The 14,717-nt window shown below is 38.1% G+C and overlaps 2 pseudogenes; one reads left to right on the forward strand and one right to left on the reverse strand.

The window, feature by feature from the left end:
• Positions 1-427: 427 nt before the first annotated feature.
• Positions 428-4,078, reverse strand: LOC141555144 (pro-opiomelanocortin-like; annotated as a pseudogene).
• Positions 4,079-13,165: 9,087 nt separating this feature from the next.
• Positions 13,166-14,439, forward strand: LOC141550736 (polycomb group RING finger protein 3 pseudogene; annotated as a pseudogene).
• Positions 14,440-14,717: the final 278 nt, after the last annotated feature.

Genomic DNA, 14,717 nt, shown 5'->3' on the forward strand with positions numbered 1-14,717 from the left:
GTACACTTAGCTCACAAATATTTTTCTCCCCTATTCATTCAAAATACCTTATGTCTCACTATATGTGAACATATTGTTACTTGACAGTTTTAAAAGCTAACCCCTCCTCCTCAGCCCATCCTTCAACTGCTCTTCCTTTCCTATCTATATAGAATTTAGTGCAATATATTTGCTTTGATGAATATTTACAATTTTTTCTTTATACACAAAGTCAAGAATAAAATGTGAAATCAAATGAACTTTGTTTCCTAAAGGCAAACAGACAGCTTTAATGGCTGAAGGCATGGCTGTTGAAGGTTTGACTATAACCCCTCCAGCCTGGGAAATGGAAGATAGGAATACAAGGGATAGGAAAGGGGGCAGAAGGGAATTGGGGCTTGCTTCTTTCATGAAAAAACTAAGACTATTCCTCTCCCTAGCTTTTCCCTCACTGGCCCTTGTCAGGGGCATTCTTGATTATAGCATTTCTGAACAGTGTCATGAGAGGAGTGTGACTCTTCTCAGAAACCATAAAGCCACCACATCACTTATTCCTGGAAGAGGTACCACACTAGAAATGCTCCATATTATAGCCCCTTTTATTCTTTTTATTTTTATCTCTATCCTCCACAATATTTTCCCCTCTACCAACAATTAGTTCAGAACCCTCTGGATAGTTAGTATTCATGGGAAGATCCCTTCTGAAGTTCAGATGCCTCTTTTTAAGCAATGGCCTCTCCAACTGGAAATGTTTCATCATATAGCTTCCTTCTTTGTTTTCATTTTTATCTGTATCCTTCCAACTATACTCCTCAGTATCCTTCCCTGTATTCTTCCCGATATCCTCCCTTCTATCAACAATTAGCTCAGAATCCTCAGGATAGTCCAACTTCATGGGGCTATCTCTTCTGAAGTTCGCAGATTCTTTTTTGACTGTATTCACAGGGTGCTTCTTTAAATCCAATGGCCTCCCCCAGTGGAAGTGATCCATGGAATGGGAATTTTTGTTACCTAATTGTCTGGCTTTTTGGATCAGTGATAGACCCTCTCCTTGCACCTCTTTGTCCTCTCCCTGAACTCCTGGAAAGAAAAGATCCAGAAAGTCCCCCTTTATTATCTCCTGCCTCTTTTGATTCACATTTCCACCATCACTGCTGATGCTGCCACTGTGGATATCTCTTTGCTTATATTTTTATGAGAGTAGTTTATGGTATGTTTTAGCTCATTTCGTGCAATTCCTCTGTATCCAAGTATATTAGATGAGTCCATAGAACAGGATTTGATGTATTCCTGGAGTAAAGAAGAAGTAAGGTGAGAACATAGGATGGCTGAAAAGGTAGAATATCCTACTCCTATACTCTCACACAGTAGATTTTAGCAATTCAACTGAGTTCAATCCAGTTTTGAATATGAAAAGATCAAAATGTGTTTATTAAGTGCCAGCATTGTGCTAGGTAGACTCTGAGATACAAAGTAAAAACAGGAAGGAAAGAAGGAAGGAAGGGAGGAAGGAAGAAAAAGAAAAGAGGAGAAAGGAAAGGAGAAAGGAAAGGGGAAAGGAAAGGGAAAGGAAAGGGGAAAAGAAAGGGGAAAGGAAAGGGGAAAGGAAAGGGGAAAGGAAAGGGGAAAGGAAAGGGGAAAGGAAAGGGGAAAGGAAAGGGGAAAGGAAAGGGGAAAGGAAAGGGGAAAGGAAAGGGGAAAGGAAAGGGGGGAAAGGAAAGGGGGAAAGGAAAGGGGAAAGGAAAGGGGAAAGGAAAGGGGAAAGGAAAGGGGAAAGGAAAGGGGAAAGGAAAGGAAAGGAAAGGAAAGGAAAGGAAAGGAAAGGAAAGGAAAGGAAAGGAAAGGAAAGGAAAGGAAAGGAAAGGAAAGGAAAGGAAAGGAAAGGAAAGGAAAGGAAAGGAAAGGAAAGGAAAGGAAAGGAAAGGAAAGGAAAGGAAAGGAAAGGAAAGGAAAGGAAAGGAAAGGAAAGGAAAGGAAAGGAAAGGAAAGGAAAGGAAAGGAAAGGAAAGGAAAGGAAAGGAAAGGAAGAAGGAAAGGAAAGGAAAGGAAAGGAAAGGAAAGGAAAGGAAAGGGGAAAGGAAAGGGGAAAGGAAAGGGGAAAGGAGAAAGGAGAGAAAGGAGAAAGGAGAAAGGAAAAAGGAAGAAAAAAAAGAGAAAAAAGAAACAGTCCAAATCTTGAATTGACTAGAATTGAACTTCAGACATGAATTGGTAAAAACATACAGGTATTGTGGTGAACATTCCTCCAGATTCCAAAAGAGAAGAAAAATTCCTAATTCTAGATTCTTGCTTCATGCCTCAGCCCAGGTCTTATAATATTTGGATCTGACCTTTTCCCCTTGTCCTGTTCCCATATTAACAAGCCCCATAACCACACTACCTTATACTGTGCCTACATGTGCCTTTCCAGCCTTCACCAAACATATCACACAGCTTGCTCAACATATCTGAGACTATTCCTCACTTATCTTGCATTCCCCCATGGGAGATTTTGCATTTCACTCTCCCTGGATCAGTGAACTATTGAGGAAAAGATAGATTTCCTGGTAATCCCATCTAGTTTGAGACAAGGACACAAAAATCGGGGTTCCACAAGGGACACAGAGAATAAGAGACTCCTTTCCAGAAGCACTCACTGACTAGGGGATGTGAGGTTGCAGCCTTGAATCATCCATTTCATGGAGAAAATAGCCAGAATAGTCATGCATCAGAGAGACTCTGGGTACTCATGGAGGGAAAAAAGAAAGAGCCCAACCCAACTCAACAGAGTAAGAGAAAATACTGGACTAACAGTTAGTGTTCTAGAATTTTAGAATGACAAAGACCAACTATCTCGCTCCTCTCAACAAATGAGAAAACTGAGTCCCTGAAATGTTAAATGTCAAGTTTAAGGTTACATAGGTAAGGAATAACAGTTAAGACTAGAATCTAAGTCTCCAGGATTCTAGTCCAGTATCCTTCGTGGTTAAGTGAATTCCCCCAAAATGGAGGGTGTGTTTGGGGGACAACTATGGCATTAGTAAGAACACTGGGATTGAAGTTAAGAAACGTTGGGATTAATTCATCTCTGATGTTAGTTGTTTTAATATGGACAGATCACTTAGTATCTCTGTAAATCATTTCAGAAAAGTGAGCTGTTATTATTGAAAGTCATCAGATCACAGGATTAATTAAATGTACAGATGGAAGGAAGTTTAGGGGAATCTAGTTCTGGCCCCTCATTTACAGAGGAGGAAACAGGACTGGAAAGATTAAATAACTTGGCCAAGTAATAGAGGCAAGATTTGAACCTGATACTCTAACTACAAATCCATTTTGTTGGAAATACACTCAGGAAAATTTGAGTTTTAATTCTGCCTCTGATTCGGTGATCTTGGGCAAGTCCTTTCAAACTCAGCCTCAGTTTCCTAATATGTAAAATGGGGGTAATAGTATCTGCCTCACAAGCTTATTATGAGGATCCAATGAATTAACATGTAAAGCGCTTTAAATAAAAGCTAGCTATTATACTAGTTATTTTTACTGCCTTGTCTCTTTTCAAAGGAAAGGAAATGACATCTTGGTTTTCCTTCTTCCAGAGAATTTGCTTTCATTTATTGGGGAGAAAGGGGTGGGGAGGGAGAAAAGGTGACATGAGGCCAGCTGAAAAGGAATAATTATAAAGCTGAGAAATGTGATATAAGAATCCCTCCCCCACAAGCAACAACTAAGATGACTCTTAATTATTTTAAAATATTCTTTATGACAACTTAGAAAGTCAGTTTTCAAATAGTTTCAAGTGAGAGATATCCTACAGGAAGCATGGGAGATCCAGGAGAAGGCAGAACAGAACAAAATAGCAAAAACTGGCTCCCTAACTTGTCTGTAACTGAGTTTCACCCTGAGTCACTTCACTTACCTCCCTCCTTTTCCTTTTCCCAAACCAAGATATCATTCCCTCTCCTCCCCACCCCCTCCTCATCCCACTTACCAATAGACTTTCAACTGTCATGTTATCTTTACACAAATTTTCCAGGGAGCAATCTTGAACTTCCATTGAGGCCTGAAACATTAGAGCCAGGAGCAGGGTTCCAAGACAGATCCAAGAAGGCTTCCACATCTTCCAGGATGAAGCTCTGCAGACACAAGAACAGTTTGGAGGTTTGCATACAGAGAACAGGAGATGATACTGATGAGTCACCAGGAAGGACCATGTACCAACACTAATAACTTGGAGGGCACAAAACCTACAACTACATGATCCAGGAATGATAGGGAAGTAAAGGAGAGGGGTTAAAAGATCCAGGAGAAAGGGATTTGTGCAGCAAGGCACAAGAACAAGCAGAGGCCAGAAGAAAAGTAAAATAGCACCCTTTAGATAATTCTGGCTACCACCTTTTGTTTCTCTTTTGCAATCAAACAACCAGCAGCACTAAAACCTAGGAAACCCTGGGAAATGATTGAATCCAGCCCTTCATTTTACTGAGAAGAGAAATGACTAGAATAGTTAACATACTTAGCCAGGTAGTATGAAAGCCAATGTCATCTTTTGAAAAATAAAGAGATTGGACTAGAAAGGTGTGAATGATTTAAATCAATTAGAGTTTAATTCTCCCTAGGGGCAATTGCATTTTAAAAGAGGAACTGATTAACTCTGAAGAATCCCTACTTAGTGCCAATCATGGAGGAAGATATATTTTCTTTTGTTTTTAAATTTTTTTCCTTTGCCTACTTTCATCAGCCACCACTCTCCCACCCATCTCTCCAAGTCAGAAAAATAGTTCTTAGCATCATGTTCCCCTTTGAGAAAATTAGTAGCCTCAATCTAGAGTTTTTTAGCCTGGTTGTGAGATTATGGGCAACAAAATGACAAACTTAAAATCCATTTGCTTCTGGAAAGGCAATGAAATTCATTGAATGTTAGAGCTGAAAGAGGCCCTAGCAATCCTCTACCCCAACTCCTTTTTTTCCAGATGAGGAAACTGAGACTTTGAGAGGTTAAGGGACTTGTCAAAATCACTTCCAGTTTCTTCCCATGGAGCCCAGCATTCTTTTGTCTAGTTCCACAAAGAATTCATTCCCATTGTCCCCATCTTCCTTTAATCCCACCAATCTTTCAATTTCATTCAAATCCACAAACATTTATCCGTCTACATTGTACAAGGGAACCTGTAATAATATTAACTAACAAAGATAGCATTTTAAAGATGGCTAAATTTCTCTTAGTAGCAAGTAGCTGAAAATTGAGTGGATGCCCATCTGTTGCAGAATGGCTGAATAAGTTATGGTGTAGGAATGTAATGGAATACTGCTGTCCTGTAAGAAATGATCAGTAGGATGATTTCAAAAAGGCCTGGAGAGACTTACATGAACTGATGCTGAGTGAAGTGAATTGAACCAAGAGAACAGTGTACACAGTAACAGCAAGATCAACTGGGATAGATTTGGCTTTTTTCAACAATGAGAGGATTCAAGGCAATTCCAATAGACTTCAGATGGTAAATGCCATCCGCATCCAGAGAGAGAAATATGAAGACTAAATTCAGATCAATGCACAGTATATTCATCTTTGTTGTTGTGTTGTTTGCTTCCTTGTTTTTTTTCTCAGATTTTTCCCTTTTGATCTGATTTTTCTTGCACTCATGATGAATATGGTAATATGTTTAAAAGAATTACACATATTTAACCTATATCAGATTGTTTACCATCTTGGGGAGGGGAGGAAGAGGGAGAAAGGGAGAAAAAATTGGAACAAAAAGTTGTTCAAAGGTGAATATTGAAAACTATTTTTGCATGTATTTGGAAAAAATAAAATATTATTAAAAGACATAGACAAAAAATAAAATTGGCAAAGTGCTTTGAGAAAGGTAGAAACTGAAGCTGAGGGGCTAAGGAACTTAGCTAGGGTGACATAGCTGGTAAGCATCCACTCTATCTATCATACCATCTAACTACTCAAGTCTCAAGAAGATCTGAACTCAAGAGCAGCTTCTGTGATCCCAGGAACATCTCTTAACCTCTCATTGACCCAGGTAATGAAGAATATATAAGTAGGTACATATTTGATCAGTGGAGGGAGTTTCCTCACTAAGAGTTTATCAATACTAATGAAAACACAGACCCACTACAATAAAAATGTCAAGGCAGTGTGCTAATCCTGGAAGGGAGGGAAATATAAAGATAGAAAACTCATACTTCCTTACCTCAAAGAACTTCCAACCTAATAGGAAGAATGCTAACTGTACAAGATGGTCAATGCAATCTAGGATGTGGTAGAGTGAAAGAAAGATTAAAAATTCTCTAGTACAAAATGAAGAGGGGTAATTCACCTGAAGCCTTCAGATGTGAGAATCAAAGAACACTTCAGGAGGATGTGGCATCTCTCCATAAATTTAAACAAAGTCCTTCCCCTGTCTTCTTCCAAGCTTTATTAACTCCTTGAAAATTCTTGTTCTTTAATGAACTGCCCCCCTTGTGAGATTTTTGAGGTGAAAGATTTATCCTCTGCTCTTTTCTCTTTATACATTCTCAATAGTATCACAGATGTAGAACGAAAAGGGACCTTACAGAATACTTAGTCCAACTTCCATCCCCCCAAAAAACCTCTCAATGCCTTCCCATTATCTACTTACAGGATAAAGTCTGGCATTAAAGACCATTCATAATTGACTTACCCCTTTAACTTTATTTCTGACCATTCTCTCTACACAGACTATCCACTTTGGCCAAATTGACCTTCGTATTATTCCTGCCCAATTCCTAACAGATCATATACATTCCTGTCTTATGTCCATTTCATTCCATTTGTTTCTCCCTCCACTTTTTTAAATGCTAGTTTTCCTTCAATGACCAGGTCAAATCCTCAAAACTTTATGAAACCTTCTCTGAACACTCTTTCAGCTCTATAGCCTGAATACGCTCTCCTAGCACATACACAACTCAACACATACACACAAGCTTAGAGCAGTGCCTGGAACACAGTAGGAGCTTAATAAATACAAATTGGTTAACACACAAGGCCACACACTTCTTCAAAACCACTACTTGGCACTTAGTATTTACCACCTTCTGTAGGGTATCCTAAAAGTCTCAATAAAGTCTTCAAATTTTAAAACTTAAAGTTGCATGAGGTGAATGTTGAAAACTATCTTTGCATGTATTAGAAAAATAAAATACTATTTTAGAAAATAACCTTAAAGCTGTACTATGACTTTTGGAACACCTTGAATTTTTGGTTTTTATTATAAACTTTTATATATTACTTTGTAAGAGGGTTCTTGGAACAAAGTAAAGCAATTAAGTAAAACTAATAAAGAATTTCTTGAAAAAATAAATTAAGTTTTAAAAATTAAAAAAATAATTTCCTTGGTACACGGAGAGTTTAAGAATTACAACCACTATCTATCAGAAGCAAAATTTAAACCCAGGTCAAAAACAACATATCATAGTGATCAGAGTACTGAACTTGTACTCAAGAAGATTTGGGTTTGAATTCTGCCTTAAATCCTGGGCAAGATATAACATCTATAAATCTCAGGTTCTTCATCTGTGAAATGGGAATAGCAATAGAATCTACTGCACAGAATTGTGACAAAGATCAAATATGATAACATGTAAAAATCTTTGTAAAGCACAAAGTATTAGAAATATTTGAGTTACTTTTATTTTGGACTCTATTGCCTGATCATCTATCGACTATACTGTATTTTCTTTCTGATGTTTTTAGTTAGCTTTTATGTCTATGCTCTGTCTGTTCACAGGGGTCAGCTCCTTGAGGTTAGAGACTGAGCCTTGTCTTATGTTTCTTGATATCTTGAATACCTAGCTCAATGCCCTACATAGACTGGATCCTTATTTCTGCTGCTGTTAATGATGACTTATAATTTCTAGATTTAGGCTATTATCAGTATCTGAAATAGTGGCAGAACAAATCTGCAACATATGAGCTATAAAATCAGGATCTTTAAAGAACTGTATTTGTTAATACTCAAGTGAATTACTGACATCTACCTAAATATGGAACAGTCTTTATTCTTCATAATATTTAATATTAACCCTGATTCTCCACAAAGAGCCAGTGTTTCCTGAATTGTTAAGTTGGTGTGAAATTTTCCCCCAACTTTTACATCAAAATAAAATCTAAAATGGCAGGGACCTTCATAATAATTATCTAATCTAATACCTTTATTTTATAGAGCATGAAACTGTGTAGTTTATCAGATTATCCCAAGGGAAAGTATAGTCCTACAGGAATAAAACAGCATAAGTAAAATTTAAAGGAGGGATTACAAATAATGGCTTAGAAATCTGGAGCTTACAGTCCCTGATGGTACAATACAAGGCAGAGACTGTGAAGTCCGGGCTAGCTCCCTGAAGTGCTCAGAATTAGCCAGCATCAGGATAAACATAAGTCCTTGCCCCATGTTGGGCACCAAAATGTGAAGTCCAGGCTGCATCTATAAAATTCTGGAGCTTCCTTGAAGTTCTCCCCTTGACTCTCTCCTGACTCCCAGAGAGTGGGCTTGTGGGTACTCCCTGGGCTTCTGGGAGCTCCTTAAAAGTATGCTCTCTTAAAGGTTTAAAGTCTAATGTGTGAACCAATGAGCCAACTCCTTTAAAGGTGTAAACTCCTTTAAAGGTGTGAACTCTGAACCAGACAATTGTTAAGTACCCACTTAGCACATAGTAATACTCCTAACAAAGGGGGAAGAATGAAGGAATAACTCTAAACCCAAAATTTAGGAGAGGAATTCTAGTCCTGCCTCTGAAATCTTCACTGTGAACTTGGACAATTTGATTCTTCTTTCTGAGCCCCAGTTTTCCCATCTGTAAAGCCAGATGCCTTGTAAGTCTAAGGACAGCATCCAACACTTTGGGAAAATTGAAGAAATATAGACTGGCAAAAAAGAAACTTCATCCTCATTACTATTTTGCTGCAAACTAGCCTGAGTTTTAAGAAAAAAGTAAGCAGCATTACCAAATAGCAGGTATCAGAACACCTCTAAGACACTTGTCACCATTGTCTGGATTTTCTGTTTCTTTTAGAATTCTTTTAATATCAGATGCTGTAGTGAGATAAAGAGGGATAAAGAAAGAAAAAGCTAATGATATTGGAACCTTGAATAGAGCAATTTCCATAGCATTTGTAAGGAATCTCTTCTTTTAATTAATAAATTTCAGCTGGAAAATTTGCTAGACTTGTTCAGTTCATTGACTGACTGAAGCTAGAGGCTCAAATCAGGCCAGGAAATTTAACAAAAATAACATCAACAAGTAAAACAGACCAATGGGGATGAGAGCAAAGTTAACCAGAGAATCACAGAATCTCAACCTTGGAAAGGAAATCTGAAGCCATCTAGCATAGTGCCTAGTACATAGTAGGTGCCTAATTAATTCTCATCAAAATGAATTAAATTAGAGTTGAATAGAATTGAATTAATATGTCATATTTATAGTATCTCAAGCCAGCACTTGTCTTTTTTTTAATTGACTGAGAATACAAGTTTTATCATTAAATCAAAGTATCTTTTTCTTTCCTAAAAGCTTAGGAAGCAGAAAAGACTTTGGGTAAGTGCCTAGCCCTAAACCTTTTCTACTTTTGTGAGCTGGAAATTTTTTCAATGTAAACTTCTGTAATTCTCTGGAGAAAGATTTCAGAACCATGGACGACTTCATTATCATCAAAATCTATGTTAAAACCAAAAATCTATGGGAAATGAGAGCCCAATGTCTGTAATCTTGTTGAGCTAAGTCAGTTGGCTCACATTTATATATTGTAGGGTATTCAATCAATGCTAATAACTCAATTATATTAGGTAATATAAGTGAACAGGAAAATGAAGACTAAGGGTGAAAATGTGTTCTGAATGAAAAATTAGTAGTGACTTTAAATGTTTCTCTTCACTAATGTACATAGTATGATTTCCAGAATTAGCTTTGTTCCCAGTTTATATTGAATTTAAGAAGTAAGAGCAAAATACAATGTATCATTAAAGCAAAACAATGTTAAGTAGAGGCACAATATTGCTTTTTTACATTTATTCTTAACTTGCTGGATAAAAGATAAAATGCTTAAGATGAAAATGAAAGCATGAGAAAGAGTTAGAAAGGATGAAAGAAAAGAAAGAAGAAAAGAACAAAGGAATGAAAATATGAAGGGAGGCAGGAAAACAGATGGAGATTATTTCTGTCATATCCCACTCCTTAGGTCAACCTTTAACAATCCTGAGTGCTGTTCTTCAAGGGGGTGTTATGCAGGCAAATGAAGAGACATTGACTACAAAGCAATTTGAACTTGGAAGTAAAAGGCTCAAGAAATGTAAGCTGGTGTGGTATCTCTCTGTCTAAAAGATGATTAACTTCCTATTTCTAAGGAAATTGCTATTTCTCTCAACCTCTCGATTTGAAACACTTGCCTCAGAATTCCAAAGAGTTTAAAAAATTTTAAAGACCAAGAACTAATATTGCCAGATTTGACATACCAAAACAGGCTCATCTGAACCCTTAGGATCATGGAGATCCTTAAATGCTTCATAGATTTTTTGATTTCAGTGGGGAAAAGTGATTGGAGACCCTAGGGATAAAATTTTAGATGACAGGGATCAGACTGAAAAGATTAGCCTATAAATTCTTTTCCCCTTCTTACTGTTGCTCTGAAGTCTGGTCTTGTCTTCTGTTGTAATCAGGGTGGGCACAAATTTGAGCTGTGTGATTTTGCTCTCTCTTCTCTTCTTTCACCTCTCTCCTCAATCTTCCTCTTCTCTTGCTTTTCTCTTCCTCCTTGGACCTTTTATAGCCGTGGGGACAGGGGGGAGTTGTTGGCAGCAATCTCCCTGGCAGACCTTTTCAAATCATAGCAAAAGAACTATCTATGGGAAGTTAGGGGGAGGAGAGGAGATGAGTTTGATTAACTTGGGAGGGACAGACATAGAGGAGGAGTGTTCCAGGTAAAAAGCTGAACAAAAGGGCAAACGATGCCTGAAAGAATACTTGATCTCTTCCCCCCTAACTAAAAGATTAACATTCTCCAGTCTAAGTTTAACACCTGCTTGCATCCCTGGCTTGTCCCGTAACTATATTAAAGATCTGGGTGTTAGGTAGTTACCTTTTGACTTTCCTGACTTCTGAGATGGCTTCACACTTTGGTGTAGATCAGGGTTACTCATCACCTGTCCATGTTTGGGGGATCCTGTTGTAGGTCACTCATGAAGACTGAGCAGATTTAATTTCCTTTGTTTTTCCAAAGTGAATGTCACAGCAATGAATGTGCTTCTGTGATTCTTCATATTTTCCAAATCTTTTGAAATACACGGCTGTGGCGTAAACAAAAGAGCACTGAGTTTGAAGTCAGAAGACCCTGTAGTAAATCCTGGCCCTTTTGCCAGTCTTCCACAAGTTACTCCATTTTTTTGTGTGTGTCTCACTTTCCTTGCTTATAAAATAGGAATCAGATGCCACCTGTCATGCTTGTTGTGAGGATCAAATGAAATAGTAATTACAAAGCACTTTGTGAAGTCTAAAATAATATACAACTGTCAGTTATTATATTGGTATTACACACTTGATATAACCTCAATATCCCAGCTGGAGAAAGTAAGACACAGAAAAGAATAAGGAGAGCCCTAACATCAATGAAAAAAATGGTGACCCTCTATCTAACTGTGGAAATTGTTAGGAAAAAAACAACAAAGTTGGCACCTCTGCACCATCATCCTTCCTTTACATGGATCAGTGGTACTATTCAGTATAACCCTCCCCAAACCCTCAAGTCATTAGATCAAAGGACCTCCAAGGTCACTTAGTCCATTTTACACCTGGGGAAATAGTCTTGGAGAGGCCAAATGCTTTTTTCCAAGTTCATGAAGCAGGTTTTGGTTGTTTTGTTCAGTCATGTCTGACTCTTTTATGATTCCACTTGGAGTTTCCCTAGCAAAGATAGGGTGATCTGCCATCTCATGCTCAAGTTCATTTTACATATGAGGAAACTGAGGCAAGCAAGGTGAAGTGATTTGCCCAGGATCACACAGATACTAAGTATCTGAGGTTCTCCTGACTCCAGACAATGGTACACTATATCCACTGTCACCTAGGTGTTTTCATACGAGTAATAAAATATCACATATGACTCCAAATTCAATTTGCTTCATAACACTTTGTTTCAATATACAAGCCAGATAGATGCCAACACTTTTCAGATAACTCTTCAGATAGCACATAACTCTTTGTATTGTCTCCCCTGTATCAGAGGTGGTGAAATGGATTAAGGCCCTAAATTCACATCTGTTCCCACACGTTTACTACTGTGTGACTCTGGGCATTTCTGCCTGAGTTTCCCCATTGTTAAAATGAAGTTAATGATAACACTTACTTCCCAGTACGGTTGTGAAGATCAGTTGAAATAATATATGTAAAATACTTAGCATGATGTCTGGCAATTGATAGGCATTATATATATATATCTTATCTCATTACTATTATTATTATTATAACTATCTGGGCATATGCCACTTCTACCAGATTTTGAGCTACAAAAAGATACTACATGTCAATGATTTGTATTTCCCCCAGGCTCTGCAAAGGATCAGTCAATAAGCATTTATTAAGCACCTTCTCTGTAGCAGGCACTTTGTTGAATCTGGAGATATACAGTGGAAAGAAATCTCTAGTGAGATGCCTCAGGGATGTATGGCTGACCCTATGGTATTTAACATTTTAGTCAGTACTGTGTATACAGACATAAAGGACATGTCTATCAAATATGTGGGTGACACAAAACTAGAAAAAATGATGATTGTGGTGTATGACAGAATCCAAGAATTTTGGCAGGCTAGAATGCTGGTGAAAATCCAATGAGATGAAACTCTAGAAGGGTAAATACAAAGTTTTATGTATCGGTACCAAAAAAAAAACAAAAAAAACCCTATTTCCTAAGTGCAAGATGAAGAAAACATGGCTAGAATCAGTCCACATGAAAAAAAATTAAGGAGCCATTAAGGAGCCAGTGTGGCAGGGCCAAAAATGACAAGGCAGTCTTAGTCTGGATTGACAGATAACAGTCTACAGGATTTGAAAGGCTCCAATTCCTCTGAATTCTTCACTGTTAAGATTCCATCTAGCTTTTTCGGGGGGACCGGGAGGGAGCGGCGCCCCCTCCCCCTCTCCCCCCCTCCCGGCGCGGCCCCGCCGATCAGCGACTCGCAGGGCCCCTCTTGATTCTCCATACACTGTATTGGTGGTCAACAAACTACAGATAAGAGCCAGATCCACTCCGTATGAGTGACAAGCTTGGGAAGCTGCACAAACTATCATAAAGCTGTGTGAAGTGGTACACTGTCATCAGTATTTTTACAAGTAAAATGAAGACTAGTTTTTAAAGTTTCCAAAATGTAGCATGAGATTCCAGTCTGTCTGCTAGAAAATGGAAAATAAACAAGGACTGAGGAAAGGAGCAAGGGTGAAGAGCCAGAATACAAACTAAGACAGACTACCCGGGATAAAAAAAAGCCAGTAGTGTAAAAACCCAATGAGAAGACAAACTGAAGACAAAGAAAACATCTAGAAGAGACACCAAAAATGTTGACCAGAAAGGTTAAGCTTTGGGACATAAATGCCCATATCACATGTCGCCTGTGCAATGGATACCTAATTGATGCTACAACTGTAACGGAGTGTTTGCATACCGTCTGTAGAAGTTGCCTGGTAAAGTATTTGGAAGAAAATAACACTTGTCCTACGTGTAGAATTATTATTCATCAGAGTCATCCACTGCAATACATTGGTCATGACAGGACAATGCAAGATACTGTTTACAAATTGGTACCAGGCCTTCAAGAAGCGGAAATGAGGAAACAGAGAGAATTCTATCACAAATTGGGCATGGAGGTGCCTGGAGACATCAAAGGGGAGACTTGCTCTGCAAAGCAGCACTTAGACTCACATCGGAATGGTGAAACAAAAGCTGATGACAATTCCAACAAAGAAACATCAGAAGAAAAACAAGAAGAGGATAATGACTATCACAGAAGTGATGAACAGGTAAGCATCTGCCTGGAATGCAATAACAGCAAATTACGTGGATTGAAACGAAAATGGATCCGCTGCTCAGCACAGGCAACAGTCTTGCATCTAAAGAAGTTCATTGCCAAAAAACTTAATCTTTCATCTTTCAATGAGCTGGATATATTATGCAATGAAGAAATTCTTGGCAAGGACCACACACTCAAGTTTGTAGTTGTTACTAGATGGAGATTTAAGAAAGCACCTCTCCTGCTACATTACAGACCCAAAATGGACTGGCTGTAAGAGACCTTTAGTGTCCTTTGGGACAGAGTTTTTTGCAGAGACTATCACCAAGCACCTTGTCAGTGCATCACTTAACTCACATCACATGACCCAGTAGAATTGTTCTGGAGGACCAGTGATCTCACAGCACACCATACTTCAGAATCTTTCTTCTGGGTGACGTGGGAACCCGATTTCTGAAAGAGAATATTGAAATGAAAAAAGAATTCACAACTCAACAAGACACTACCAGCACTAAGTTTACAGATTATGAAAACACTTCACAATTTTATGTAGCTGAATAGCATTCGTCTCTTTGCTGCAATTTCACAAGACAGATTAATAAATGTAATAATGATATAAATGTCACTTTCCTGACACCAAAAAAAAAAAAAAAAGATTCCATCTAGAGAATTTTGCTCAATTTTGGCCACCGAAGTTTAGGAAATACTTTGATGCTATAAGTTAATGTTTGGTAA

This window comes from Sminthopsis crassicaudata, chromosome 1, assembly GCF_048593235.1.
Source record: "Sminthopsis crassicaudata isolate SCR6 chromosome 1, ASM4859323v1, whole genome shotgun sequence".
NCBI classification, from domain to species: Eukaryota; Metazoa; Chordata; class Mammalia; order Dasyuromorphia; family Dasyuridae; genus Sminthopsis; species Sminthopsis crassicaudata.